This window comes from Propithecus coquereli, unplaced genomic scaffold, assembly GCF_000956105.1.
Source record: "Propithecus coquereli isolate 6110/MARCELLA unplaced genomic scaffold, Pcoq_1.0 Scaffold181, whole genome shotgun sequence".
NCBI classification, from domain to species: domain Eukaryota; kingdom Metazoa; phylum Chordata; class Mammalia; order Primates; family Indriidae; genus Propithecus; species Propithecus coquereli.
In genome coordinates, this window is record NW_012142857.1 from 4,005,414 (window position 1) to 4,030,899 (window position 25,486).

Here is a 25,486-nt window from a genome sequence, read left to right on the forward strand (position 1 = left end):
GGCACCTCCCTTTCTCATTTTCCAACCGAGTGAACTTTAGGGAATGGGGCATTTCTCATTTGTATTTATCTCTGCATTTTGAATTAACTTTCATGTGTAACAGGAGGGTCCTCCCAGCCGACCATAAAAGCCTATGGCCCCAGGCACCTTGCTTGGGCCCATCTTAGGTGCCCAGTAAAGGAGTGCTGGTTTGATTTGTAATAGGCAGGGAGGACACAGTGGGGAGGAGACTGGCTGGGCCCCACCAGCAAGAAGCTTGCATTCCAGTGGGAAGACAGATGACAACAACGACGAACAAACATAAATAGTGATCTCATTGATGGGGATGAGCCAGCCCTCTGAAGAAAATAAAACAGAGGAATAAAGCTGTAGGTGACTTGGGGTGGGGAGTACTCCTTTAGTTGGGGGCTCAGAGAAGGCCTTCTGAGTCTGGAGTGTGTTGGCCTAAGTGAGGTCAAAGGGACAGGCTGACAGGCTGCAGAGGGCCCCTTGGCTCGCATGTCGCAATGAGTCACATGCACACTGTCCAGGGATTTTGATTCCGTAGGTCTGATGTGGCCTGAGATGCTGCATGTCCTACAACTTCCAGCTGGAGTCCAAGCTGCTGGTCCCCAGGGAACCACCCTCTGCATAGCAAGACCTTAGCCACGGTAAGGAATCTAGGATTCAATCTAATTACAGCAGGGAACCATCGAGGAGTTTGGAGCAGCAGAATGACAGATCCTACTTACATTTTAGAAGATGATTCTGGGGGACAGAGTATACGGGAAGGCTCTGAGCAGACCAGGGAGACAGGAAGGGTTCAGGTGGGAGCCAAGGGTGCTGGACTGTGGCGGAGGAAGTGGTCAGGTCCAGGATGGATGCTGGGACTAGAGCTGGCAAGACAGGCTTAGGATTGGACACTGGGGGAAAAGAGAAAGGGGGGAGCAAAGCGGGGACTCTAACGTGTCAACCAGCACGTAGGTCTGCACAACCCCAAACAAGGGGCAGGACGATGCTGAGCCCACCCTCCCATCAACCCATCCGGATGCACTTGGAAACGAGACACAGAGCTCCTTTGGCGTTATGCACCCAAGCTGAGCTCCAGCCTTCCATCACCTGCCTGGGGAGGGTGCTGGGAAGGAGGCGGTATGTTTTCACACTTACTTCCCTGGAGCACCAGCCCTGAAAGGTACGTGGCCTCAGGAGGCAGATGGACTCTGGGGGCACCAGGAGAGTAAGGGGCACCTCAGGTGTCTCTGCCAGGATTCTGGGAGGGCACGGCTCCCCGACCCCCGACCTGCTCCCTGGTCTTGGGAAAGGCAGCCACTTTTCACACCCGCTCCTGTACTCCCCACCGAGTCATGCCAATCAGCACTGCTCTTCTGTCTTCTCCAGTTGAAAAAGAGCTGTCCCTTGAAGACAGAGAGACAGAGATCCAGCCCATCAGCTGGGCCATGGCCCAGGAAGGGGTGAGGGGAAGAGGAGGTGAGCCACCCAACTGGTGCAAAACCATTGCACAAGCAACTCTCAGGCATCCTGTATCTTCACAGTTAGCCTGCGTCCCTTTGCTGTCATCAGAGTCCAGGCACAGAAGGCCTTCCCAGCTGCTCTTCTTGTGTATCTTGAACCTTCTACAACTCTTCTCCTTTTTAAGATTAGCTTAATACTCATTTTTAAAAACACTATACTTATTGTACCACAGCATGAAAGGACAACTTAAGAGATGCACACACTAGAACTCCCCCAGTACCCTCCCCTTTAATACACCCGTTTCCGCTTCTCAGCTCACTCTGAGCCTGCGTTAGAGGCCTCCCATTCACACACACTTGCAGTAACAGTGGCTGCAGTAGGCTGTCTCCCTAGTGCACATGGGACTCTGGATTTAGCTGTGTGTGGAACTGATGGAGAGTAACTCGCATGAAGGCTTTTGGATTGAGTGAAAGAGCTTGGGCTGCAGGGCTGGGCACAGGTAGGAGAGAGACAGCAAGTCCAATGGGGTGAGCCCTCAGTTGGCCCAAGAAACAGGTTTGCATCCATGAAATAAGGGCTTAGGGGAGAGGCTGGGGACTGCAGGGCACCTCGCCCTGATGACAAAGAGGGTAGAGAGAGAGGGCGAGGGCTGTGCCGGGCACAGGGTGGCTCTGGTGTCCTCAGGGCTCAGGGCAGGGCCGGGGAGGTGCTGTTCTCACCGAGCAGCAGCAGAGACCCGCAGATGTAGAAACTGCGGCATTAAAGTCTGAGCTGACCTGCGCCTGGTGCCCGGTGAGATGCTGTGGTCCTTGGTGACTCGCAGCCATGACGGGAGGTTCCCTGCAGGTGCAGGGAGGAGGTGTGGGCTCCTGCAGGTGGGCCAGCTGAGCCTACAGCCATCCAGTCTGGGTCTTGATGTTGCTGTGACCAAGCCTGTCTCAGAGGCTGTTGAAACTGAAATCTACTCAGAGTGACAATGATGCCAGCACAGCCCAGTGGAGGCACAGAGGTGTGGGCAGCACATTTTTTATTGTTTCTTCTTCATTTAACAGTGCTTCTTAAACCCAGCTCCATGCTGCTGCGCAATGTCTGGATTCGCCCTTTTAATGGTGTACGATATCCAACTGGGTGATGGTCAACCGATGATATTACCATTCTACATTTGGCCACAGTGATTGTTAGTAATTTTTTTCTCTTTTGTTATAAAGATGTAGATGTTTTATCTCTACTTTGTAGGCACACAGCTGCTGGAGTAGGGTGTGTGGGAAGTGGAGGGCAGAGACTACATATTCTGTCCTGCCCACGTGCAAGCTCCCTGTGTAAGGGGCCTCTGAGCAAGTGACACCATTAAACCCACAGTGCTACGTGGTTGCAGCCGAGGCCGGCAAGGCTGGGATCACAGGGATTAGGCTGACTTTGCATGTTACAACATGCTCCAGTGAATATCTGAAACAGGTAGCGAAATACAGAGGGTGGAGTCGGGGTGGCTGGGGGCCAGGGGGCTTCTGAGTGAGAGGAGAGAACCAGGGGTCAAATGAACATGCGCAAGTTTCCCTGGGTTGGTGGTGGGGTGGGGTGTTCCAGCTGTACTTACAGTCCACCCCAGGAGGAAGAGCTGCCACCCTGTGCCCCATGGCACTGTGCAAGCATCATCACATGAATGAGTGAGTGGATGCGTGAATGACAGTTCTGATGGGAACAGCTTATGTACTGCACACACACTGACCCACCCCCCACAAGTAAGTCGGAATATTACCTGCCAGACCCTGACTCCCTGCAGGAGGGCGTATGGATCCATGGGGCTGGGGAAGCCTGTCCCTGGGGCTCTGTCTGGAGGGAGCTGACACCCTGGGCTGTAATATCTCCCTCCTGGCAGCTGTGGGTGCCTGGGTGATCTGCCCCAGGCACAGAGAACTAGCAAGCCTGATGCCACGGCTGCATCTCCGCATGGATCACGGATTGCTTTGTGATCACCTATCAAGTGCTCAGCTCCATGCTAGGGGCTGAAAGGGGGACAGAGAAAGCAGTATGGGGTATACTTCCTGCCTGTAGGAAGATTACAAACTAATGAGAAAAATGAACCGTATACAGGCTGTGGAGGGCACAGAGATGAGCCCCTGGGGTGGTGGCCCCAGCTGCTGGGAGCGAGGCCAGCTCTCAGCCCTCAGCCCAGGACAGCCTCATTGTTAGGTAGGGATCAAATCTGCAGGTGGTGGGTGTAGGCCAGGAGGGTGGTTCCCAGGAGCAGAGAAAGGTGGGTGGGCGGGGACAAATCAGGGGAAGGGACTGCAGGAAAAATACTGAATACTTGATAATCATTTGCTAACATCCCGCACCTCCTGTAAGCCCCCGAGGACCAGGCCAATAAAAGGAAACCACCTGGGAGTCATCAACGTCTTCCTCCACTGTGGAGACTGACCTGTTCCCTTCTCTGGAACGGATTTTCACTTTGGGTGGCTTCCTTCTTCACTTTCACTTTGCACAGTTTCTTTCTTTTCTGTAATAAACTGTTTGTGTGGGATAGCTTTGTATTTGTGATCACTCCATCATTGGCTCAACTTGGTACCAGTACTCACTCTCGACACTGGGCACCGAGGACCAGGGAACACTGAGACAGGCCTGACACCATCAGGGCTGCCTCAGCAGCAGAGACCTGCCCGGCGCAAAGTCATGCCTTGCAGGAACTGCCGTTCAATGACTCCTCGAGGCATCAGAGGCCTGGGACAAACCTGAAGGGGCCGTTTCCACTCTGGGATCCCCGTGGGGCTGGCTCAAGTGGCGGGGCTGGCGGCATTGCAGCGTCTGTGCCCTCCCTCTGCCTCTCGCAGGAGTCGATCCCTCAGGCACTCCTAACAAACACCCTGCACACTGAACTGCTTCCTAGTAGGCTGCCCAGGGAACTCTGCCCAGAGAAACAGGAGCTGCAGTGCTGAAAAATAATTCATGCAGTACCATTCAGGGTCAATTTTGTAGTTCAGACGCTATGCACTGTAAGAAAGGTGAATATAGAAATAAGTGCTGCAAGATGTATGCTCAAAATACAGCTCTCCTTAGAAACGATCATGTATGTTTTTATTAATGGATTTGTCAAACCCAAACGCATGTATACCGCAGTGTTGTTTATTAATACGAAGAGTTGTTTCTCTCATATTTTATGCAAGATGCTTGGCTCTGGGGTCCCTGATGGACAGGAGGTGATGTAGCCTGGGGACAGTGAGATGGTTTCTTTCCTGCAAGGCTCAGCCAGCCAGGAAAAATGCCAATTAAGGCGAAGCTGTCTGTGAGGAATCATTTCACTTGTCACGTTAACCCCGCGACCTGGGGATCACAGGCTGGGTACTATCTCCCCAACTCTCCAGGCAGGCCAGGCCCCCTTAATTGGCATCCGTTACTTTGGGACGTGGTGACCTCTACCTAGAAATGTCGGGTTCTCTAGGCCTGCTGAAAAAGCAGAGCAAAGCCTGCAGTCTGTCTGCCCGCTGCAACCCTCGGGCAAGCCTAGGATGGGAGGAGGTGGACACTGGGTGGCACATACCTTTACCAGAAGCCAACGGCACATGCTAGAATAGCATCTGCGCCACAGGCCCTAGAGCCAAACAAAATGCCACCAACCACCTTCAAGAACCATGGTAATTACCTCTTTTAGATGCTTTTACTACTGACTTACTGTTATCACATTATTGATTAAACTAATCGCGACTAGAGAGGAGCCAGCTGGGGTCGGGGGGGTGAGTCTGCATGTGACCCCTGCTGTCTTGGCCTGTGGGAGGGTCATAGGGTCCGCGGGCACAGTGACACAGGGGCTTGGGGCTGGTGGCTGGAGATGGTCCCAGGCCCCTGGGGTGTGGGCTGGGCACTCGCCCTCAGCTGGCTGAGACCCAGGAATGCTGGCAGGATGCTGGCTGGCACTTTCGGTTTGGTGTCTGTGAAGTGCTGTCTGAGCCAGCCCTGGGGGCTCCTGTTCCTCCAAGAGCAGGGGTGGCTGAGAAAGCAGGACAGCAAGGACACTTTTGGGGAAGTAGACAGGGAGAGTTTGAACACTGGTTAGGAGAAAGCCCCTCTGCTCTGAGAACAGCAGCAGTGGGCAGTCTGGGGACAACCGGGACAGAGTCTAGGGCCAGGTCAAGGCAGGAGCAGTGACTGCTGAGCCACACCGTCAGCTTTTGTCAGCAGTGGCAGGAGAAATGCCAGGGTCATGAGCAGAATGCAGGGGCCGCTGGGAAGGGAGGGCTTCCCATGTATTGCATGGGAGCTCTGAGTCAAAAACTATTTTCAAAATTGCAGCTACTATGTGCTAGATATATTGCATAACTTATCTTTTGAATCATCTCATCAGCTCAGAAGGCAGCTATGATTACCCCACCGTCCAGAAAAATAACCCGAGGCTCAGAGGTCCTGAGCAGTCCACAGTGATGCAGGTGGAAAATGGATGAGCTGAGACTGGAACTCAGGTCCAAGTGGATTCTTACCCAGTAAGAGCCTCCTGCTGTGGAAGCTGCGGAAGCTGGGGAGGGGATCTCACTCCTGAGTGGAACTCAGGATGAGACAGTGTCCCGAGGAAGAAGGCTGCCCAGCCCGGAAAGGCGTGTCTCCCTCTGGCTGCCTTACGGGGAGCCCCTCAGTAGGGTGCACGGTGTGAACCACCATTCGAAGGCCACTTGTTTTAGGATTCTGCCAGATCCCAGCGGGCTGAGAAGGATAACGGAGGTGCCGGCCATAACGCTATGATGGCTGAAAGGCAGTCAAGCACGGTGGCAAGAGTGTGGTCTTGGTGGTCAGGCAGACCCATATTGAGGGGAATAACTTTTCGACCAGGAGGGCTCTGATGCCCTAACGTTATCTGCCTTGCTCCTCATTAGATGGCTCCAGTGGACTGGTGATCCAGGGCAGCAGCCCTGCCTGGGCACCCCCGGGAGACACCGTCCAGCACTTGCCCTCTGGCGTGGTGTGGCTGCACCGCGGTAGGTAGCTGTGCATTCTAAGAACGCATGACATCGGGCAACTCCCTCTCTGGGGTGCTTTGGGCAAGTGATCCTGGAAGGACCCTGCCATGAGAAGGGGAGCGATGCCAGCAGCAGGGCCACCGTGACAACACAGAGCATGGTGCAGTGAGACTTCTGGGGAGGGCTACACCTTTGGCCAGGACTGTTCTTTGGTAAGACATCATTTTTTATACCATTTGATCTCTTCAAAGGCTATCATTTCAAAAGTTTGCATACTGGTGTTTTCTATTTCCTTTATTACCTCTCATGCTGATTTCCTCCTGTTCTGATTTAGTCCCTGGTCATAATTACTTTGAAAAATCCATTATAAGATAATTCTTCACTATCATTGGTAAATGACTTAGTCTAAAAGCAGGCCAGAATTTTGTCACAGACAGGAGGTCTGAGGAGTTTGTTATTAAACACACCAGAATACCTTTATCTTTAATAAACCCCCTGACACCCTGGGGCTTGAAGACAGCCTGGGTGCTACTCCCCTCTGTCCATATCAGAGCAGGGCTCTGAGCCCAGCCCTAGACAGTGAGACCACCAGTGGCTCCTGAATCTAATCACTCAGAACTGACTATAGACTCAAGACTGCCCTGCCTTCCACAGTGTGCTGCTTATTTCCAAAATTCCAGACCATTCCAGCCCCCAGGGGAGATGCTCTCATCAGCTTCCCGTTACCTGGGGACACCTACTTGGAATGGGCCCCTATAATGAATCACCATTCCTCTTGTGAGTTACATGTGACATTTATATTGCTTTGGGCTCCATCAGTCCCTCTGAGAGGGGATCCTGGGAGAAAAGGAGGAAGAGCAGAGTTCCATGCTGAGTTCGTAGAGTTCTTCAACCTGGTAGGAGCCAGCCTCCTGGGGCCCCTCATGGGGCTGACCATTTGTGAGGAGGCTCTAAAGCCTTGCTAGCCCCAGGAAACAGAGAAGGTGACTTCTGCCTTCCTGCCTGGGCACAGGTCAGAGTGACCACTTGCAGCCTTAGAGAAGGGAAGAAGGGGAAGTGAGAGAAAAAGAAAAATATGGGAGACGAAGGAAGAAAGGGACAGGGGAGAGAGAACCTTCCAGGTTCAAGGGCAAGAGCAGTATGTGTGACCCAATGAAGGTCTTGTCCAAATGGTACAGGCCACCACCTACAGAGCTCATGCAACAGGACAGGCACTGATGGGGGCTCTCATTCAGGCCCCACGTCAACCCTATGAGGGTTTCCCATTTTGCAAATGGGAAAACTGCAGCACAGGGAGGTTAAGTAACTAGCCCAAGGCCACAGAGCCTGTAGGTGATGAAGCTGAGACTTGAACCAGGCCCTGATTCCAGAGGCTGTGCCATGCTGCTTCACCATCAACCCCAGCTCCGAGCACCTCCCCGAAGTCTTCCCTGAGCCCTCGGCCCAGACCTCATCCCCTGCTCTGACTCTGAACAGCACTGTCCTTCTGTTCCAGTCAGCTGAGTGTCGTGCTTGAGTCTACAGAATCTTGCCATTTGCAAGTTCTGGTCTCGCGGGGCTAAGACGATGGCAACCCTTTAGAAGCCAGGGGCCCGAGATCTGCACGGTGTCCCGTTGGGGTTAGCAGGGGTCTGCACACAGCAGGTGCTGCCTCATCCCTGCTGAGGAGGCACCGCTGTGACAGTCTCTACTGGCTGCGGGGAGGGCCCCATGGGCCAGCGTTCCTCCTCCCAGGCCCCACCTGGCCTCTCCTCGGCTCCCCCCATATGAGGCTTGCCCGCCTTTCATCCCAGCGTGGGCCCTGGGGCTGGCCGACGCTCAGCCCCTCTCCTCCGCCGGGTCTGCAAAGAGTTCACCACCGTGTTATTGGAAAAGCTTCCAAGAGCTGGAGGCCAGGTTCACTCAGAGGGTGCACCACGGGAGTGGGAGAGGAGGGAGGGGAGGGAACGCGTAGGGAAGCTGCCCCCTCAGCGGGGAGCAGCGGCCAGAGAAGGGAGGGAGAAGGAGCCAGTGGATTGGAGAACCCCGCAGCTGTGAGTCCATGAGGGCCGGCCAGAGGCCGCCCGCCCAGCTGAGGGGCCCACCTCCCTAGGGCCTGAGCTATCTGGGTGTCCCTTAATCTCCATCTTTGTGTTCACTCCATTTGCTCTCCAACATTCCCGGGATCACACCTGGTGTTACCTTGCAGAGACCCACAGGCCTACAGGGAGGGAAATCACTCTTAAATGCCCAAACGTCAGCCTCTGGCCTGTCCCCACTGGGCCTGTCGGAAGCCCTGGTCCCCTGGGCAGTGCATGCCCGCACGCTGGCCCTCCATCCGCCTCCCATCCCAGCCACCCGCAGGGCTGATCCCATACAGGCCTCACAAGAGCAAGCAGAACTGTCACATGATTAAAGTGGTCCAGGAGGTCCCCTTTCCTACAAGAACACTGGCCCCGCACATGGCCCAGAGTTCCTGACATGGCTTCTTCTTCGTGCCCGAGTCCCATCAGTGGACCTGCGTGCGGGTAAAGCTGCCTCTTCCAAGAGCAGACACCCTGAGAAGGGGCAATATGGTAGCTGGCGTCTCTTCCACGGCTGAATGTGAACCGGTGTGAAGAACCGGCCTTTCCTAATAACTAGGCCAGATCGTCTGAACAAAGGGGTGCAGTGAGGGTTTAAAGGGGTACTAAGAGCTTAGATGGGGTGATTTTGGATGCGCGGGCCCAGTGGGTGGGTGGAGGAATTTGAGCAGTGTAGGAAGAACATGAAGATAACAGGAAACAAAGTTTACTATAAATGCTTGTTTCATGCCCTCTGCAAACACTGCCAAAGGGGTGATGAAAAACTAGGGGTCAAAGACACACTCAGGGTGGCTTCTTAACTTCCCAGTGTCTCCATCACCTGGTCAGAACCCCAAAGTTTAGGTCTTAGTTCAGGACAGACACACACACACACAAACACACACACACACAGAAAGTCCAAAGGAAAATACAGCCATGCCCAGAAAACTACCCAAACATGTTCTTTTCACAGCCACCAACTGAGCAGGCCTCACTGATCGGTGGGAGGCAGATCCAGCCCGTTTCCTTTTATTGCAACTTCCACCCTTCTAGAATTTCTCCTCCTCTGCAGGTCTAGGCCACAGAGACATTAATCCCTGTTTAAGTGAACCTTCAAGGTTCTTCCTTCATTAAAAAAAAAAAAAAAACTCTCAAAACACCCCAAAGCCGTGGCTCTAATGTCATCAGTGTGTACATTACCCAGGAAGGGAGGGAGAGGGCTCCAGGCTTCGAGGCCAGGCCTCAGGTTTCCTCACCTGGCCTCTCTCTTTCTGGAAGGCAGAAATGCGACCCTCCGTTGGCCCTCCTTCCCCCACTCCTGCTCCTCCCAACAGCTCTGATAAATAGTGATTATTTCAGTCCTTAGAGCACAGCTGTCCTGTGAATTGTCCAGTCAGGCTTATGGGGTGGGAGCCAAGGGTTGGGGAACATGGAGCTCAGATCTCCGAAAACAGGCCCTCCCTCTCCCTCTTCCGCCCGCCTGCTCCCTGGCAGGTGGGAGCTGAGGAGGAGGGCAGTTTCTGGCTGGGACCAGGGATGACAGAAGGATTTTCTGGGCAGCCTGCTGAGGGCAGAGCCCCAGTGGGGGAGGGTAGGGGAACAGAGCTTCCAGACAGGATTGGGGTGGAGTTGCCCTACCTACACACCATGAATCCAGGCTTCTCCAAAACCCTCCTTCCTCAAAATCAAGGAGCCCTGAAATTGCACCTCTAGGGATTAGCCTCAGGCCACTTCTCTGCTTAAAATGTGCGAGTATGTTATTTGAGGACAGAAATGGAGCATTTAGTCAATTTGTCATCTATAGGAGATGTTTGGGCAATGCTGGTTGCATGAATGAATAAATGAACGACACTGGGCTCCTATTAGAAATAACAATAGAAGAAGAGGAGGAAAGCTCTGGGGGCCTCAGGGAAGTGGGTAGGGATGTCACTGAGCAGGGAGGGAGAAGAAAGTGGCGCCAAGTCGAATGCTACCGCATCATAGTAGTGCACATGCCAGCCAGGGCGGATGATCTGGTCGCTGCTCTTGACGAGTGTGACTCTATTATCAAGTAACTGCCATTTGCATAACTGTTAATCCTCCTCCAAGAAGCTGGGGACAGTTGTCTTCTGAGAATGTGATGCTCAGAATTGTCAAAGCTGAACTTCAGAAACCATCTACTCAAGGGTGCTCTGAATGGATTTCAGCAGCGGAAGCCCCTTTTACAGACAAAATCTTGTGCAGAACCAGACCCGCACAGAACTGTCGTGCCTGAATCAGCTGTGTGCATCCCTGTGCAGAACACCAGTGTGGTCCAACTCCTCACTATAAGTAAGGAAACAGGCCCAGAGAGGTTAACCTGTGTTCTCAAAGTTCATCTCAACCACCTCCAGGTGCCTGGCTGCCTTCCATGAGATCCAACTTCAGTACTTCTCGCGCAGGGCCCAGGCATCTGTAATCTCTTAAACGGCCTCGCAGGTGATTACAGCTCATAGTTTAGGAATTGCTGGACTAAGCATGAGTTTGACAGTGAAAGAGTCCATTAGGAGACAGTCTAGCCCAGGCTCCTCTCGGGTCAAGCAGGCCAAATTCTATTACAGTGACTTCTAAGAAGCTATTAGAATTCATTTCTGGTACTGAGGGTTGGCTAACAACCAGGACTTTAGCATGTTCTGATGTAAGGATAGTTTTCTGTAATCTTTGGTTGTTTTCAATCTAGGTGAGTTCCCCCATCCCACTTGGCTCAAATTTATCTCTGTTAAGAGTGTTACCCCAGTCAGTCCTGCAGGTATAAAAATGGGATAAAATTATTTCACTGTGGATCTGAAATACCAGTGTGAAACAGAGCACCTCAGCCACACAAAGAAACTGTCCTATAGAAACTTCCAGAGAAAGCTCAGTGCAGATCTCTGGGACAGGCAGAGGAAACGCCAGAGCAGGTGGGATACTGAAGAGGTCCAAATGGCTCTCACTACAGCTATGGAGAGCAAGCGTGATTGAGCTGATGCCAGGATATTTCCTGGGTACTGCTTCCTTGAGCATATAACCCCTTAGAAAATAGGACGGCTATAATGAAAAAGACATACTAATATAATCAACAAGTGTTGGTGAGGATATGGAGAAACTGGAACCCTCCTGCGTTGCTAGTAGGAATGGAAAACGCCACTGTGAAAACAGCCTGGCAGTTTCCCAGAAGGTTAAACATAGCATTACCATATGACCCAGCAATGCTCCTAGGCATATACTCAAGAGAAATGAAAGCCAAATATGGAAACAACCCCACAATCCATCAACTGATGAATGGATAAATAAAATGTGGTATATCTATACAGGGAATATTACACAGCAATGAAAAGAAATGAAGTACTGATACGTGCTACAAAGTGGACGACTTGAAAGCATTATGTTAACTGAAAGAAGCCAGTCACAAAAGACCACATACGATCTGATTCCATTCATATGAACTGTGCAGTGTAGGCAAGTCTATGGAGACAGAAAGTAGACTGATTATTGGTGCCTAGAAGAGAGGCTTGGGGTGAAATGGACAGTGACTGCTAACGGGTACAGGGTTTCTTTTTGGTGTTATGAGAATAAAATTAATTATGGTGATGTTTGCTCAATCCTGTAAATATATAATACTAAAAACCACTGACTTAAATGGGTGAATTATATGGTATGTGACTTACATCCCAATATATCTGTCATTAAGAAAAATAAAAACCAAACAACCCTTAGAAAAGTTCCTGTTATTTAGTTTCTGCTTAATAGAGGCAGCCTCTGCTAGACCTGCCTGGGGCTTAAGCAAGGCAGGTGTCAAAAGGAGGGACCACTGTCACCTCTCCAATGGCCTCTCCCAGTAGCTGCACAAAGACCAATGGGCCAACCTGTTATCTAGAGAAACAACTTAACAGAACCCATAGCCGAAAAAGCTAGAGCCCTGTGTGTATGTGTGCGATGCATGTGTGTAGGCAGTGCAGATTTTCCAGAAGGCCAAGTCCAGTTATATGATATCATTTGGGAGGGTCACGTGTACATTTGCATCTGGTTTGTATCTAATTTGAAAAAGCTGACATAGATCGTGTACCATATTATTAGGCAATTTTTCAAGTTTGGAGTCTCGAAGTTGCTCCACTCAATTTGTTCAGTGGATGGACTCAGTTATTGACTGATGAATTACAGCCTGCTCCAGGGTTCCTGCCCTAGGAGGGGCAGCCTGTGGTCATGCAAGCTCTCCTGTTCCATGCTACACACACACACACACACACACACACACACACACACACACACGCCAAGCCACCACTGCAGAGCAGCTCTCACCCTGCAGGGGGGCGGGGGGAAGCTGCCTTCTCACTAGCTGGCCTCCTGCGTGGTGGAGGCGGGTGCACGGGTGAGGATGGGATGGAAGGAGGCCCACTCTGGCTCATCTCCTTCCAAGCAAGGCCCAGACAGAGGGGACCTTCCAAATGGAGCAAAAGGGAATATGACAGAAGAGAGCAAGTCTTCCTCTTTATCTAAACACAGGATCAAGATGTGCAGGGGAAAAGTGAAATTATGCTCCAATTTTGAAAGTCATCCATCGAAGACAAACCCTCCCTTCAAAGGAATCCCTCATTTCACTCCATCATGGTAACGCCGGGTCTATCACTATTCAAATTTATTAAGCAATGACATGAAGAATGCATGATATAAGGGACCCGTTTCATCACCCCATTCCCCAAGCTATTTTTTTTTTTGCTAAGTCATGAAAAGTCCAGCAAATGAAATAGGAAAACAAAAATTAGCAAGCACGCACACAAAAGATAGAAAAAAAATCCTTCATGGAACTTACTATGAAGCCGGTGGCTTCAGAAAGGAAAAACACCATCTCTGACTAATATGAAGGAGACTCCAAATTGCTCTTGGCAACAATCTCTCAACCCGATTCCCCTCCCTCTATTCATCTCCGCAGTTCCCAGCCAAAGGAAAATAAACTGAACAGCTCTCTCCCCGGCCCAACCTGTAGGGCTGCCCGGCTGAGCAAAGGCTGAGCAAACAAACATCCCCACGCAATTATACACCTGTGTAATTGCTGCAAACACTGGGCCGGCCAGCCGGGTGCTCGCCACCCTTACCCAGCTGATAATCTCAATATTAGCAGGAAAATGCCTCTATTCTGGCAGTACCACACCAAAATAGAAGGCAATAGGATCTTGGGACCTCAAACTCACGATTTTTTTTTTTTCATTCAAAGGAGAAGAAAGAAGACAAAACTATCCTAATAAGAGTTGGTGTCAATTGTGGAGAAGGAAGGTCCCAGAGCATCACTCAGATGGGTAATAGCTTTGAGGCAAGATTTATCAGATCACCTTCCTCACAAAAGTGGTAGTTAATTTTAGAGGTAGTTATCTTATATCTATTACACCATTCAAGATGGAAGGAGAGTTAACAGGCCAAACGTCCCGGAATATTTATGGCTACTCTGACTCAAACATCCATCGGACATCATTCTGTTAGGACAGATATGTCCGGTCAGCTGAAACGGAGGACAGACACCTCGGGAAATGGCATTGTAAGTGGAGATACGGCGTAGGGTCTTTTCAGTTGAGCCCCGAAACCACTCTGGCAGGTCGGTGTGAGCTGCTCTGAGAACTGTGGACAGTTAAGAGACCCGGCTTTGCTACCAACAGGTCCCGCGACTGTGGACAAGTTACTCTCCCCAGTGGCTTGAGCCTGGTGAAAATGCCATCCTGGCCACGGAGGAACTTGGCCGATCCATCAGGACGGTGACGCACTGGGGCAGTTCTCAGCCTAGCTGGCACTAATCCAGAAAGGGGCCAGTCCTCCTCGAGGGGAGACTGCACAGGTCTCTTCTTGTCATCTCCAGCTGGCCTGCGCCAAAACTACAGGCTCATTTTGGAACCCACAATTGTAAACCTTAAACCAATAATCTGAACAACGGGCTCAAACGCCTTCCTGGGCACTTGGGGCAGAGGCTGATCATGCTATGTGCGTGCCACAATGTCCTCTAGAGCCAGGGACAAGTCCCGGTGACTGCAGCATGGGGACAGCAGGTCGTCCCAACTTTTTGCTCCTTCCTGTCCTTTCTTCTCCCACCTGTCCTCACCCAGGCCTTCTGCCGCTGCTTCTTGATAGCAATGCTTCTGTGGCAGTTCCTAGGCCCTGTCTCATCTCGTCCACCCAATACCCATCGAGGGTTGTACTATTACTATTGCTATTATTACTATCCCCATTGACAGAGGCCAGGGACCAGGTCTCATCTCACTCACTGATGTATACCCAGCACCTAGCATGGTGCCTGGAAGCACACGGTAAACAGTACAATAGTCATTGAATAAATGATTGATGGATGAATTGAATGAAAAGACACAGAGGTTGAAAAAAGTTAATGCTATCTGTAACACTCACATACTGTTTTCTGTTGTGCTATAATTATACCTGGGTGATTCCTGTCTCCCCAACTAAAGTGTAAGATTCTAAACCATGTAGGGTATAATGGGTAACTCTGAAGCATCTGTCACCATCTGGACAGTGTACTTAACCCTTTGAGCCTCAGTTTCCTTATCTGCAAAGTGAGGCTAATGATTCATATCTGACGGTGTTAAGTGGGCTAGAGGAGATCACGTATACCAAGCCATGTCTGGCACATAGTAGGTGGTCTTTAAATGTCCCACCCCTTTCCTCCCCACTCTTCCTCTCTCTGGGTTACCTCCCAGCACTGACACAGAAGGACAAGCTCCATGTTCTGCAGCTTTCAGGCCTCTGCCCTTTAGGTCTTCCTCCTTCAAGTTCCTGCCCCAATGCCACCTCCTTTTTGAAGCCTTTCTTGAACTTTCTGGCTGTCAAAGTATTTTTTCTAAGATCCCAAAGCAGCTCTCTCAGCTGCCTGTTAAGGGGATGACCTCCCACTCACTCCCTTGGTTTCATTTATTGCTATGCAAGTCTCATCTATCTGTGCTGGATGCCCCCGGGTGGTTCAAGCTCCCGGCCTGCGTGTGTCTCCCAGTAGGGCTCCGAAGGTGCTCGGTGGGACCCGAATCTTCCGATTTCACAAAGTTCTGGAACCCAAGCTGAGGGCCACAGGACTCTTGTGGTGCTGGTGCCCCGTAGTTCTGTGTAAGGAACCCTGGACTCTGACAATGCCCACCTGGTGATCTTGGGGAACTCACCTCACCTCTGGGCCTCAGTCCCTCACCTGTAAAATGAGGATGAGGAGGATGGTGGTGGCCCCTGGCCATGGTCCTTGGAGTGGTAGTTTGGGAGAGTTTAAGAGCCAGCACCAAACAGCATGCCCAGAGAGAGCCGGAACACAGGCTGACCTAATATGAGTCTTTTTTGGGAGGGTGGGTTTCCTTTCCTGTTCAGCCCAGGTTATGCCTTGAGTGGGAGGGGTGGCACCAGGCTACTTTCTTTTCCTGGAGATTCATCCAGAGGGGGTTCCTGAGCCTAAGGCGGGAAGGGACTTAACCCGGTGAAGGCAGGGAGAGGGAGGAGTGGAGCTGAAACTCGAACTTGGCAGGGCTTTCACCACCTCCACTCCAGGTCCTGCTCCCCCTTCCTAAAACTCTTCTGTCTATCTAATCTGGAGAAAACGGCCTTCTTGTTTCTATCACTTCCTTTACATTTTCAAAATTCCCCACTTAGGAGAATTGGAAGTGGTCTGCCACCAGCCAGCCAGTGAACCGCGGGAATGGGGCTTCCTGCTGCCCAGAGCCGGTACCAGCTGTGAAAAGAAAGAGGGCAGCTGCCCCCTGCCCACCCGCCGGCCTCGCAGCCACAGCCAGGACAACAGAAGCCAAGAAGGAAGAGTCCGACGCTGGGAGCCCTCACCACGCAGCACGAGGAACAGTGCACCGGGGACTCCGCGCAGGGCGGGCGGGGGTGGGGGACAGCATTTCTTTCCAGAGTCCTTCCCAGGCCAGCCCCGCAGCCGCTGCACCCGCCTACAGAGACCCAGGCGCTCCGGAGGGTGACGCGGGCCTGGGCACCCACGGGGCTAGGGGTGCACAGGCCGGTTCTCCTGCCCCACCCCCGCCGGGCCGAGAGGCCACAGCTTGACTCGCCCGCCTGGGTGGGAGCGCTCCCCGTCCACCCACCCCCAGGTTGGCGCCCAGGGAAGGGTCCCCACCCACCCAGCTGAACCCACGATTCGAACTCGGGGGACCCGACGGGACTCCCTTTGGCGCGCCTAGCCAGACTTCTGCCGATGCCCCCTTTAATTCCTGCCCATGTCGCGGGACCTCGACTTCTGCCAAGCTGCCATGGGTTGGAGAGATGCAAAACTCTCCAAGTTTTGCATTTGCCACTCGGGAGGACCAAGCTTTTTGGGGAGAGACAGTTTAAACTGCCAACGTACATCCGCAGCTACCTTTCGGAGTTCCCTTACATTCTTTTCGCTGCCCCCTCGCCCAAAAAGAGCCTGCCGGCGACCGGGCAGCCACGAGAGTTGCTTTCCGCACAGTTCCAGATTCTCCCTCGCATTTCGCCGGAGGTGCGCGCCCCGCGCCCCGCGCCCCGCTGGAGCTCCAGCGCGGCGGGGGTGGAAATGCCTGGCGGACGCCGCCACCCACGCCTGCGAGCGCTGGCCGGAGCTGTCCCGCGGCCCCCGCGGCGCCACCCCGGCCACCGGGTCCCCGCGGCGCAGAGCGAGAATGCTCGTGGTGTCCGGGGAGGGGGCGTCCTCAGGGCGTCCGCGGAGCTCTCCCAGCTGCCCGGAATGGCTTCCTCCCCACCCCCTCCAAGCGGCCCGCAGCCCGGCTCTCCGGGGCCGCGATCACTGCCCCGCTCCCGGCCGAGGTCGCCGCAGACCCACCTGGCCGCCCGGGGGACGCCGCGCTCGTGCCCGGGCCGTGTCCTGAGCGCCGCCAGGGTTCCGGGCTGGGAATCCACGCGGCAAAGCTGCTCCGGGGAGCCTGCCGCAGCCGGCGGGAGGTTGTCATTGATTCGTGCTGGGCGAGTTAAGCCATTCCAGGAGTGGTTTTGAACGAGCACTCCCACCCCTCCCTCCAACCAGAAGTATTTGGCAGACAGCCCCTTTGGTCCACCTGTACTGCTAAGCGCGGGGCAAGGACCAATTTCACTAGTCGCGCTTTATGCTTCACTTTATAACACGCAGATTAAGCTCTTTGGAAAAGCTAAAGCAGAAATGAAAGCAAGGGCGGTGGAGTTTTCCTTTTCCCCTCTTTCCTCCCGGGTTTCTCAGTTTATTTTTTTCCTCTTTCTGTCTCTATTTCACAAAATGCTCCAGTATTTCACTATGTATCTCAAAGCAAGGAAGGCTTTTTATTATTGTTGTTTTATTCAATTCTGCATGTCTATCTTTTTAGGGGCAATTTTATTTCCATTGCCTGAAATCTGGGTCCAATAAAATTGCTAGACTCGTATGTTTTCTCCCTAAAGGGCCATGCGTGTGGCTTAACTAAGTCACACACTGCACAGCAATCCTTGCAGTGATGAAAAAGGAGGGAGTGCAGGAAGGAAGGTCAGAACTGCAGCTCCAGCCTCCACGGGTTGCCCAGCAGGGCCTGGCCCAGGTGGGCTCTTGAGGCCTCAGGTCGGGGCACCCACTGATACCCCTCAACAAACACCCCGATCACACAGGCTGAGTCAGAAGTGCCAACCAGAGATTCCAGCAGTCCACATTTGGGGTGGGCCGGCCACCAATCACAGAGGTGGGGCTATGCACCCTCTCCCAGGCCCTTCCTTCAAATCACACACCACACCCTTTTTGAAAACTGCCACCTGGGAGGCTCTGGTGGCTGGCTGCTGCCAGGCCTCTCTTCCCCTGGAACCATCTGGTCACCTGGGAGAAATTACCATTAACTCCTTGGTTCCCCTGCTGGCTATTCTCAGAAATGGGGGGGGAGGCAGCAAAGTAAGACTCTCCTGTGGACTAGCTGCCCCTGTGCCATGGAGAACGAGCACAAAACACAGGCCTTCCACGCCTGTGCCCCCCTACCAGGGGCAGGCCACCAGCCTCCAGCATCCCGAAGCCCAAAGTAAACCCCAAAGTACATTGTTCATGAAGACCCAGGGATGGGGCTGTGATTTGCAGAGCCCCAGAAAGACTATTCAGACTAAAATATCTCCTCCAACAGGCCCCCTGCTACCCACCCCAAAAATCAGTGTTAGTGATCATTCCTTCTTGGGGCATGCTCTGCAGGGGGTCTGCCCCTGGCAGGCAGGCAAAATTGCTTCAGGAAGGCAGGAAGGGTCTCTCCCTGTGGTTCCCTCTAAAACCGTAAATACCCTCAGCAGGTATGGGAGCAGGAGTTTCCACAAGGGACTGCAATGAGTGTCAGATCCTCCGGGCTGTGGCAGGCAGCATGGTGGGAGAGAGAGGTAGCCAGGTATGGTGGGGAGGCGGGGCTAGACCAGGGAATCAGGCGCTGAAGGGAAGAAGGGGGCTGCTGCATCAGAGCAGGTGGACAGCTTCCAAGATTGGATGACTCCCTAACTTTTTATCAAAAACTACGTACTCCCGGAACACCCAAGCCAAAGAATGAAAAGTCAAATCCCTTTGTCCACAAAATCACTAATTAAATATCTGACCAAGCGTAACTCCATGCTCCACTCCCAGACCTGGGCAGGTAAAGGTGCCAGCACAAGACTTGAATGGAATCAGTATCAATCCAGAAGTGTTTGTTGTGTGCCCATAAAGGGTTTGCCTCAATGGTGTGGGTGGAGGTGGGGTGGGTGGGTGCAGTGAGGTGCCAGCCTCAGAGCCTCTCGTCTTTTGGGGAGATAAGGCACAGGCAGACTGGACAATGGGGCAAGGTGCATCCAGCATTGTGCGGGGCCCGTAAGGCACAGAGTGTGATGTCTGCAGTGCAGTTAGTAAAGGAGGCTCACGTGGCAGGAGGAGGTGGGCTGGGCAGGCCTGGAAGTTTGGGCTGCAATGAGCAAGAGAGGAGGGCATGTTGGGGTGGGGGAGTAGAGGCAGGAGGAGTCGTCCCTGGGGAAGCGGGCAGCTGGCCTGGCTCAGAGGGTTCTTCTGGTGGGTAAAATGTTAGTCTGTCCGTCTGTCCGGTAGGGGCTCCACGGGGTAGAGCCGGCTTCTGGCTGAAAGGAGAGAGTGCAGGGCAGGGCCTGCTTTGGAGAGGAGGGAGGATTGGAGGCCTTTTCAAACACAGCAGAAGCAGGATGTGGGAGGGAGGCTGCAGAGAGCGGTGGGCAGAGTTGAGGTGCCCAGCCCAGCCTGCCCCCAGACGGCCCCTCCTAGCAGGGCTCCAGCCCCTGGACTCGAAGGAGTGTCTGGGTAGGCCAGTGGGTGGTGCCAGGGCCAATGATATTGCAGCCAAGAGCCTGGGGAGAGCTGGCTGCTGTCCAGCCCACCGGCTGGGTCCTGCAGTGGACAGTGAATGTCACTCCTCCCTCCCCCTTAATCACTGTGTGTGTGCCCTGCTGGGACACGCCCTTCGGAATGGCTCTGGGCACAAAGTGGGGACCCGCCCCCCTGCCCCTCCAGCCTCTCTCCAGTGCCAGCTGCCTCCTGGGAACAGGAACATAAAGGAGTCTCAGAGGGGTGGGGTAGGGAGGCGGGGGACAAGGGAGGCTCCCAAAGCCACCCGCAGAAGGGGCCCTGGGTGGCGAGACTCCAGACCTCTGATTGTGCCTGTTTCCTTCCTAGGCCTGCTTTGGCCCCCTCCCTCTTACTCACCCTCCTCCTCCTCCTCCTCCTTGGCTCTCTCCCTCTGACCCTCCCTCATCTCGGCCCCCACCCCTAGCTTCTGCCTGGCTTGGAAGCAGGCTGGCTTCAGAGGACCCCGACTCTCACAGCTGGCTCCAAACCCAACAACTCACTGGTGTTCCTGTGAGGACGAAAACTCCTGCTCCAACACCAAGCAGGCTCAGAAGGCGAAACAGAAGCGCTAGGAGCACGCGTGCTATTGTCTTAACCTGAAACTCCAGCAGGGCCTGGGCACTGGCTGAGCTGTGGCCACGCAGACAGCTTCTGTGCCCAGGAGCACACAGATAAACAGCGTCTGCACACATGTGCATTAAGAGGTGGGCACATAGATGAGCTTTGTGATCTAGAAGGAGTAATACTAATATCTGTCGGGGGCCTACTCCTTTCATTTCATCCTTGCTACAGGACCTTATTTTCCCCATCTTACTCATGAGGAAATTGGGGCTCAGAGACCTCACAACACTGGACGGCACACGTTGGCTTTATGACTCTGGTGCCCAAAGGCTGCCCTGGGGTTCGAGCTCTTGCTCTTTGTCTAGTTCATAGAGTTGACTCCCTAAGGGGCAGTCTGCTTTGCCAATGTGTGCCTCAGTTTATCCCTCTGTTGAACAGGCAGGGTGATGGTGCTTCCTGAACCCGAGAGGGAATCGTTAGCCAGGAGGAGGCTGAGGCGGAGGCTGGATTTGGTAAAGTGCTGGGGTGAGTGTCCCTAGAGAAGGCACAGAGCACGGGGAAGGAGGGTTACTAGAGCCGGAAACTCGGCATCACCCTTGCTGCCTCCCTCTCCTTCCTGCCCCCACCCCCGCCCCCAGCCAAATCATCCATCAGCAAGTCTGTCTCCAAAATAGATCTGCCCTCTTCCTGCCACCTCCGCCACCACTGCCCTAGCCGAGCCACCATCCCCTCTCACCTCGACTTCTGCAGGCACCTCCTGGTGGGCTCCCTGCTCCGTGCCTGTCCTGCTCCTTTGGCCCACTGCCACGCGCTGCCCAAGCAATCCCCTTAAAACAGGCATCAGGCCCTGTCGCAGGGCATTGACAGTGCACTTCGGACTGTGCACCACGAGAAGCTCCAAACTCCCGCCTCACCCCCCCACTGCAGTCCCAGGCAGACACCCCAAGTTCCTTTTCCTTCCTGCTGTGGGTCTTGGCTTCTGTGGGTTCCTCAGCCTGAAATCCGCCCCCCTCCCACTTCAGGTCTTGCAGAAACGTCACCTCCTCAGAGCGGCCTTTCCTGACCACACAGATAAATTAGCGCCCCCCCCCCGCCCGCCGCCATCTATTGGAGACCCTTGAGCAAAGCACTTGTGCTTGCATCGATTTTACTGTTCAACGGTCCCTCCCGCTAGAGTGAAGGCTGTTCGAGGACAAGGACCCTGTGCATCTTTTTCCCTGTCTTGTGCCTGGTACAAGGTTGGCCCCGGGCAGAGATTTGGGGAACAGATGTTGACTAAAAGAACCCTAGATCTGGGGAAAGAAGGACTGGACAGGGTCTTGATGAAATGCTTCCATTTAGAGAAAATCTGTGAAACAGAAATCACCCATCACCTCCCCACACTGCAAAGGCTAATATTTATGGCATCGTGGCAGTGGGCGGTGGCCTCAGTGTGTGTGTGTCCCTCTGTCTCTCCGTGTGTCTCTGTCTCTGCCCCCCAACCTCCACTGGAGTCAACAGTCCACACTGCATTTAACACAGGCTCTGCCTGACATCCCACCTTGCACTTCTTAGGTGCTCAACAAATGTTTAATTAAATTTCGAGGAAAACTGAGAGAAAATTCAACCAGCTAGGGCAACAGGAAGGTGGTGGCACTTCCAGCAGAGGCTCCTCAAGGGAGGAGGGGCACACCCATCTCTTCCTTCGTGGCCCCTCTAGCTTCCTGTCTGTGGACAGGCCAAGACCTCACCATGCTGGAGTCGGCTGTTTGCATTATTAGTGCCAATGGACTTGAATGTAATCGCACGGCTCTATCACTTTGATCCACAGATCAGATTTCATTGAAACGTATTAAACGCCAATCTGAAATAACAATTCATTGCTGTTTAGCATCAACAACAGAGAGGGAGCCACAAATTGAATCTAAGCTACACTTTAACAGCCCTTTATATGGTCACCAAGTTTATCCAAATCTTTAGTTGCCAAGGCTACGTGCATTTCTGCCACTTTGTTTTAGGGGGGCAGACCCAGCCATTTGGAACCCACTGGCAGTTTGCCAACTCCATCAAACTCCTCTGCTTCTTCAAGTGCATCATGGTGATCCAGAGGAGCGGAGTCCTGTGGCTGCCTGGCCTTTGGCTGCCCTGTCCTGTGGGAGCTGGAGGGTGACAGCAAGATGCTGTGGCCCCAGAGGGGAGGGCCGGGTGCCTGCCGAGCCTGCCTCCCACTTCTCAGTTGTGCTGAGAGACCAGCTGGTGCTTGTCTGGGGCCCTGGGGAGCCTCCAAGGGGAGGTGCAGGCTAAGCACAGGGTGCTGGGTTGTTCTTGCTAGGGAAAGTGAGGGGAAAGTACCCTCTGGGCTGGGGCACAGGGAAGGGCTGTGAGCCTGGCAGGTTGCACAGTAGGCTGGGCAGGCGAGCAGGGTCCCAGCCCTCTGTTCACAGCCTGAGGGGCCCAGGGCTGCCAGGGCCTCACCCTCCTCCCAGATTGTATCAGGTGACACAGTCAGGCACCCGCAGGAGGAGGGGAGGGTGCCAGGAAGAAGCTTTAGCTAAGCCTGGCTGGGGGGCAGGGGTGTGTGGGGGTTGGCTGGGCCCATCACCATGGAAACGGGCTGGGATCTGGGGGGAGGAAGAGGGCTTGGTCAGACCTGGCCAAGGTGGGGCAGTGGCGGGAAAGGAGGTGGCGCTAGTAGCTAGGGGAAGCAGATCCCTCCTTCCTGTCTTCCTCTCTCTCTCCCTTTTTCCTTCCTTCTTCCTTTTCTCCCTTTCTCCCTCCCCTGATTCCTTCCCTCTCTCCCTCCTTCCTGTACCCCTCCCACCTTGCCTCCCTCCCTTCCGCTGTCCCTTCTCCTTGCTGCCCACCTTCCCTTCCTTTCACAGGTACGCACTACCTATTTTGTGCCCCACACCACTCTAGGCTTTGCCATAAAGTGGGGAACAATCCACGTGGTCTCCACCTTCAGGGAGCTGACCTTCTAGTAGGGGAAAGACAATGAACAGATAAACATCTACCATGAATTCAGGTGGGTGAGTCCGAATCCCCCATCTCTTAGCCCCTTCCTTAGGTAAAGCACTTTGTCTGTCTCTAGCAGCCTCTCGCCTCATGTGATCCCCACCCGGAGGGGCCGGGCCAGCAGGACTGTAGCTCCCATATACAGGGAGGAAACGGGGTTGAGGCGGGAGGTGACTTGCCTGCGGTCACACCGGAGCCGCCGCAGCAGAACACAGGCCACCTGCCAGGAGCTCCCCTCGCTGCTGAGCCTCTTCCTCCATGCACCTGCCCGTACTTCCAAAGCAGGGGACGGATTTAACTCTTGCTTCTAAAGACACTTTTTTTTAAAAAAAGAGAGCATTTATACACAGAAAACCAAGAACAAATGAACTAGGAACCTCACCCTAGGACAAACAACTAATTCACCTACTATTACATGAGCATTTACTGTGTGCAAGATAGGATGCCTGTGGGTCTAGGCAGCCTGGGGAGCTGAGGGCTGGCTATGCAAGCTGCAAACTCTGGCCCTGACCCATGTTCCCTCTGGTAAATATGGTGAACGTATTTACCTGTCCCCGCTGGTCCCCAGGAATCTGTGAGGGCCCCATTACCCAGCCAGGTAATTGGGACTCTTTGGCATAACAAATATTCTCTGGGTGCTGACAAAGATTCTCTCCTTGTCCACACTTTAGACAGGCTCCTCTGAACGCCCTTTCCTTAGCCCTTGACCTTGGGCCTTGTCTGAGGCCTGCCTGGCCCAGTTTTAACAAGAATGCTGCTAAGTCAGTTTAGGGAGAATCCCCTAGCCTTGATGGCTAATCACCCTGGCCTGCTGGCCTGCCGGCCTGCCTTTGGCAAGAAGCTCCCTATCTTGAATGTCTCCTCTTAGTAACTTTCCATCCACTGACCAACGCCCCCTCCCAACCAGCACCCTTCCCCTGGACTAAAAATCCCTACTTGTCCTTGTTGTATTTGGAGAGGAACCCGGCGTGTCTCCCCCGTTGCAATTGGGCTCCACTCCAAATACGACAAGGACAAGTGGGAACGCCCCCATTGCGATAGTCCTGAATACAGTCTTCTTTACCATCTTAACAAGCACGTGAGTAATTTTTTCTTCAACAGTCGGGGTGCCTCCCCTTGAACAGAATCACATTCATCACTGGACCCCCAACCTCTCACTCAGGACTCCAAGTGTGCGCTTTTGAAGCCTTTGTCCTCACTCCTGATGGAGCGATCAAGAGTCCATGGGTGCGTCCCACTCCTGATCCAACCCAGCACTCCAGACTGTAGTTCCCTGCCGTGTGGTGAGGACACAGTGTGATTCTCAAGATTTCCTCTGAGGCCGGGTTAGAGTCCCAGACTTCTTTGATTGAAAGGTACCTGTTGGAGCAAGAATCTTCCCGGATAGAAGTCTTACTGGCTCAAGGGCCAGAGAGTAGACTTACTTCCTGGCCCTCAAGCAGGACATTCCTGGTTCTTTTATGAGGCTTCTACTCTAGAAGCCAGGTCAAAGTCCCAGGCAGAGGCTGGGGTAGAGTCCTGGGCTTCTTTGTTTGGGAGGTATCATTAGTTAAGAACGTGGGAGCTTCTCGGTTACCTGAGATCCCTCTTCTGGAAGCTCTGCTGACCATATGTCCCACACCTGTGGCAGGAATTCTGTCTGCGTCCTCTCTAGTTGGCATGATTTTACTAGGTAGGGATAACCTGGAACTTCAATGACTTCCCCAAACTGGCTCCTCGAAGGCTTGTCCCTGACTATTGCTCCTGTTCCCTCTTCCTCCTTTTTCCACCTTCAATCTTCCCTTCAGTTCCCCTGAATCCTTCTCTCCTCCCCTTGATCCACTCAACCCCCTCCTCCCTCTCTCTGCCCACCACTGCCAGACTTTTCTCCTCCCACTCCAGACCCTCAACTCCCTACAGTCGTCTGAACTTGTGTCGCCTTTGAGGGGCTCAAGGGACTCAGGGACTCCCCAAAGCAACTACACATTAGGGTAAAAGGAAGTCCTAAAAACCTCCTCCCCAAATATGGGTAAAAAGCTTTAGCTTTCATATTGAGCAGGTAATGTTAACAGAAAGGTGATTCAGATTAAAATAGGAAGTGATGCAAGGATTATACACACACATACATATACACAAGTGAGTTTTCTATTACTACATTTATATAACTCATGGCTAAAATTTTAGAATGAAAGCTGTAAGGTCTCTATTTGTGTCTATCTATATCTATATGTTTACAT

The 25,486-nt window shown here is 53.2% G+C and overlaps 1 protein-coding gene across 2 annotated transcripts in view; it reads right to left on the bottom strand.

The window, feature by feature from the left end:
* Positions 1 to 25,486, bottom strand: part of ZBTB7C (zinc finger and BTB domain containing 7C) — a 268,512-nt gene that overhangs the window by 82,883 nt on the left and 160,143 nt on the right. The window contains exon 1 of one of the 2 annotated variants that reach the window (XM_012642653.1): positions 17,226 to 17,579. The exons of the other annotated variant lie outside the window; for it this stretch is intronic. The gene's annotated coding sequence lies outside the window, so the exon portion shown is untranslated. Of the gene's footprint in view, positions 1 to 17,225; positions 17,580 to 25,486 lie in introns of those variants that run through there. 2 annotated transcript variants of the gene reach the window in all.